Source organism: Arachis hypogaea, chromosome 10 (assembly GCF_003086295.3).
Source record: "Arachis hypogaea cultivar Tifrunner chromosome 10, arahy.Tifrunner.gnm2.J5K5, whole genome shotgun sequence".
NCBI lineage: Eukaryota > Viridiplantae > Streptophyta > Magnoliopsida > Fabales > Fabaceae > Arachis > Arachis hypogaea.
In genome coordinates, this window is record NC_092045.1 from 6,634,566 (window position 1) to 6,640,271 (window position 5,706).

General features: G+C 32.2%; 1 long non-coding RNA gene across 1 annotated transcript; it reads left to right on the forward strand.

The window, feature by feature from the left end:
* The first annotated feature begins 1,398 nt into the window (after positions 1-1,398).
* Positions 1,399-4,240, forward strand: LOC112718151 (uncharacterized). Its single transcript, XR_003160654.3, has 4 exons — positions 1,399-1,769; positions 2,752-3,076; positions 3,643-3,835; positions 3,909-4,240. It is a non-coding gene; the product is annotated as an uncharacterized lncRNA (long non-coding RNA).
* The last annotated feature ends 1,466 nt before the right edge of the window (positions 4,241-5,706 follow it).

The following is a 5,706-nucleotide window of genomic DNA, read 5'->3' on the forward strand; positions in this document are numbered from 1 at the left end:
CTTCCACTCGGCTTGCAATAGCAGTGGCTGCATCCACAGCTTCGCTTACTTCCGTAATAACAGAATTAACTTTAATTGTAACATGCAATTTCGATAACTCAATCTTAAATCATCAATATTGCAAAATCTTTAATAATATATAATGGAATACTAACAGCAAGGGTTTGAAATAAAATATACTTACGGTAACAGCAGAACGGAGCAGCTGCAATCCCGAATTGACCCAGCAGCAGCTCCGATAATGGCCAAAAGCTCCGGTGGTTTAGCAGCAACCTTAATTTTGACATGAAATCATCGGAACTCAACCCTATGATACCAACAGCTCAGAATCTCTAACTTATATCAGAATACTGATTTCAAAGGTTCCAGAAACAAAACGCTTATCAAGAAGGTAGGGATTCCACCGGCGGTGACTGAGAAACAGCTCGGCGACAAAAAATGAGGCACGGCAGCGACTGGTGGTGATAACCGGCGGAAATGACGGCGATGAGAAGGCAGCGCGAGCTCCCTCCCTTTCTCTCTTCGTGGGTCTGTCTCCCGGCAGCGTTCAATGACGGATCGACAGCTCTGTGGTGACGGTGTGGCAGGATGCGACCGTGACCTCCCTCTAGCAGTGGCGACGGGACGCGAACGATGACGGAATGACGAGGCTGGCTCCACGGCATTGCATCTCAAGGACGGCGATGTGGTGGTAGCTCGCGAGGATGACGTCAATAGGGCTCCTTGTGGCAGTCGCGGTCCTCCTCCCCTCGGCGGCCAATGCTGCTGGCGCAGCTCCCCCTCTCTTCCTCTCCTTCGTCTCTGCGGATCTCTTTCTCTCTTTCCCTTTTTTTTCTTCCTTTGGTTTCTTTTTTTTGAATCTGTGTTGGGTTTTGGGGAAAGAGGGTGTAGCGATGGAGGATTTGGGGTTAAGGTGAGTGGCAGTGGGTGAGTATGGGTAGCGTTAGGGTAAAATTAGGGTTAATAGATTAGAGTAATTTTAATAAAATTAGGGTATATTGTATAAATTTAAAATCTAATTTAATTCCTTAAAATTATTTTAAAATATTATTTAATTATCAATTTGTTAATTGGCTTTTAATCAAGTACTCTAATTTAAAATATACAATAATATAATTAATTTTTTTATTAATAAAATTTAAAATATTAAATTCTAAAATCTCAATTACTTAAATTGAATCATATAAAATTCTTACTATTTCACAGCTACTAAACTTTATAGTTTAAATATAGAAATTTATCCAATAATTATAAAATTAAATAAAATTTCTAATTTAATTCTTGAAACTCGATTTAATTACTTTAATAAAATAATTTTTGAAAATAAGGTATTTAATAAATAAATAAACTTAAAATTAGCTCATAATAAGATTTTCCAAAAATTTTGGATCTTACACGCATGACCCCCTGTTTCGTGTAAAAAGAATGCGAACCTTATTCACTCGATTGCTTGTTCTCTTCTTCTCGCCTTCTCCTCTTCCCACCTCCACAACCTCTCTCAACCCTCTCATTAGGCCCATCTCCGGTGAGCTCACCGCCACTGCACCACCACCACTTTCTTCTCCCTTCTTTTTCTTTTCTCCTTTTCCCTATTCTCCTTTCTTCTTCCATCTCTCTCCACTTCCTTAGTGGCTGCACCAGAACAGGGCACTTCCCGTCTCTCTCCTCTGTATCTCACTCTTTCGGCGACTACCGTTCACCACCTCTCGCTATGGCAACAACAGAGTGCCATTACACATCTCCCTTCCTTTTTCTCTTCTGCATTCCAGGTCTTCACATTCATTTTAATTTCTGTTTTAGTTATCATTAGCATTAGTTAGGATTTATTTGCTCAGTTTTCTATTTTAGTTAGATTTAATGTTTTGATTAGTGAATTTTAGGTGATTAGGATAGGCTAGTTTAATTTACTGAATTCTGATTGTAGCTGAGAGTGTTTGAAACTATTCTGAATTTGTTAATTGAATTGATGGAATTCGCTATTGAATTTGTTCGAACTATTTTATTTGATTTTTTGTTAAATTAATGGATAAATTGATGATGAGTTTAACTGGTTAATGGTTCTGATGGTCTAAATTCTGTTAATTCAATGTGTTGATTATTAGCTTATTTGATTATGCTTGAGTTTTGTGAATTGGTGTTGCAAAGTTTACTTATTGATGCTATTTTGTGTTGGTTATAACTTCTCATGCCAAATATTTGTAAATACACCTCAAAAAATTTTTATTAAAAATTTTGTTCAATTTCTTAAAATCAGTGCTTGTTCTCCTCTTGTTTTGACTATTTGCATTAATAAAATTTGATTTTTTTTAATTGATCAACCTTTTAAATTTTGAATGTTTGAGGTCCCTACCTAAAATTGCAAGTTTGATACACTTTGCCCTATGTAACGTTATTAATTAACTTTGTTTGTGCTTAATTGGTTGAATTATATTGGACATTAAACTTCAACATGTTTGATATCAATCTTGTGATTTTAGTGTTAAAAAATATATTGGTGTTTGAACTTGCTATGCTTGTCTTGTTGGATATTGTTCTTGTTTGATTCATTCACCAAGTACTTATAAATATGTCTCTTTGCATATCTTGAATTTTAAATTGCATGTTGTAATTATTATGTAATTGGAATTAATGATTCTTAGTTGGCATTTGATTGAGAATGACACTTTGGTGTACTACACGTTGTGTGCTTGTAATCTTGTCTTATTTTTTTTGTTCTTATAGTTGCTATATTCTTCCTCTATTCTTTTTCAGGATGAGCGATAACAAAAAAAAAAAAAGAAAAAAGTGAAAGCAAGGAGTTAAAGAAATAAAGCACCATAACAAGCGACACTATGAGCACCTGAAGAGATTAGCCAGTTATAGTAGCCTACCTCCTGATGAGAAGCCTGATACTATTGAGACAAGATTGGAACAGAGTGAAAAAGAGAACCAGGTGATGGACTTAGAGGTGCCCCAATTACACCCGCCTGAGGACACTGGAGGTGGCAATCCGTACACCACCCTCTTGTTCGTCATTGAATGCATGGAGGACCATATAAATTTTTAAGTGTGAGGAGGTCAATGATCAATTTTTCGGGTAAAAATTCTCTTTTTAAATATCTATTCTAATTTTAGTATATTTTTTTCCTTAATATGGTTTGCATATATATCTTCTTACCTTTTTGTTATATTTGGATGATGTGGATACTAGAACTTAGTTCATTTTCTCTATATACATGAGATGACTGAGACTAGTATAAAATATAAAAAAGAACTTATGAATTTGATTTTCATCCAACCAACCTTCGAAAAAAAAAGTTTCTTTTGTGATACTTAATCAAAATAATTAATTTTTAAGATATTTTTTTATAGGACATCCCATTGATTTGAATAAACTATTTAATTGAACTTGCTTAAAAAGTAATTGTGGAGCATACATTAGAGCTAGAACATACAACCAAGTGAGATTTGAGCTTTAATGTGTAGTTGCATCATATTAACCACTATTTTATTCTTGTGTGTATTATTCTCTATCTATAGTTGCAATCTTTGACTTGTTTAATTCTTTATGTCCAATATTTTGTGTATGAATGTATTTACCTGATTGAGACTCTTACTTCATTTTAACTCACTTACCCAAATGGCCTTACCCTTTTGATATAGCTGTTACAATCCAAACGCCATAACTCGGCATCACACGTTACAACTCGGCTTAATGAGCTATAATTCGGCAAAACGGTATGAAGACGGGATAAACGCCCGACTATATATCGTAACTCCCCGACCTAATCATAATTGTTCTTCAATATTAGCAACGGCTAGAAATATAGCTGATATGTGCCTTTCACCTATAAAGGTATGACATCTCACTTTTCAGACTCACTTGAATTTTCACAATACGAACTTAAGTATTGGAGTGTCTTTTGCAGGTACACTCCTCCTTTGTTCATAATCTCCGTGACGTGATATTTCTATGGACGAAGAGTTCGGATATTTCAAGTCTATAGCTCGGCGTTGGAGACAACAACTCAACGTCGACTCTCAAGGACCGAGTTACATCCAGATCATTCATCCGAGAACACCTTTTATCTTCCATTGTTAACTAATCTTGAGCCTATGTAATCCCATTTTGTTCTTACTTTTAACAAATCACTACTCCTAAGTAAAAAAATAATAAATGTCTTTAATTTGGATCTTTGATTAATTTATGATAGTGAGAGTATGCATCGTCTAAGTGTGAAAAATTTTGGGAATATTGATAGAGAGAAAATGGATCTTTTACAATTTTGTTGAAATTTTAGAAATTGAATTCATACCCATGCATTGAATATTGAACTATATACATTAATCTTTTGTATATATTATGTTATTGAAAGAAAAAAAAAAAAAGATAAAAAGACCTCAATATAGTTTAAAAGACAACACGTGAATAAGCTACGTTTTTAAATATAATTTAAAAAAAGTGCGACGGAATGAATAATTTTCTTATAGCGTATATTAGGCAAGCTTAAAATTGTGAGAAGCTAACTTTCAAACTTAACATAAATAATTAGCTTGAAATTAAATAAAAAGGATAAGAGCTCAGAATAATTACACTAGCGACATATAATTGTGCGGCCTAAACTGCCTACATCCTTATAAATAAAACAATATGATCTGAATACATGGAAGTAGAAAAATATTTTTTTTCCTTTTTTTCAAATCTCATAATGGCGAATTTTGTTACTATATATCTAATTCTTTTATGGTTAAAAATACTTATTTACTCCTTAAACGAATATAGGAGAGTAAGAGTAACAAATTTGCTCCGAAAAAGGCAATTTTTTGTTATTAATTTTTAATATAATTTCGGAATAACATAACATTAACAAGGTTTAAAATGTTGAGAGTAAAATTGAAGAGGAGAAACGAGTTAGAATCAAATCCAAAGTTAACAGTCCAGAACAAAAATCTTAATTTATAGGGAGAAATAATTAAAAGTTAAAAAGGCTACAGAATGAGTTAATTTTGTATTAGCTAAAATAATAATTTTTTGTGTGTTAAAGTTTGCAATGTATATTGTTAAAATGAACGATTATACGTCAGCCATTAAAATTAATCATCAATATAAAATGTAATTAAAATATAAATATATATTAAAAATAAATTAAACTATACGTATATTTATCTACAAATATATTATTAACTAATTTTAGTAGCTGATAATTTTGGGTACGAATAGCTTTTTAATTTATTTAAAGAAATATATCTTTTGATTTGAATATTGATGATGATTGTGCCCGTATTATTGCACTCCAAGAAATGAGCTTTTTATGACTGATTGCATGAATTATGGTAATCTTTTGTGTGGTGGTTAATAACATGTTATATCATACACAAATAAGATGAATTATTGTCACAACCACCATTACGTTGGATCGCTCATCACCATTCACCATAATAAGACCTAAGGGGTCCATGATGATGATTGATGACATCGAGGTTCAACAAGACGGAAATCCATATTAAGAGTACGTACTACGTAGTGACAATACTTTTTAATTTTTATAGTATTATATTGAACTATCAGGGACTAATATAATATTTGTTTTATTAATATTAACAAATATTTTTTTATTAATATCTCATTTTTGTATTATTAAAATAAAAATAAAAAAATTTAAAATTTAAAATTCAGTATGTAATAGATAGAATATTAATTAAATGTTGATAAAAAAATAAATTTTA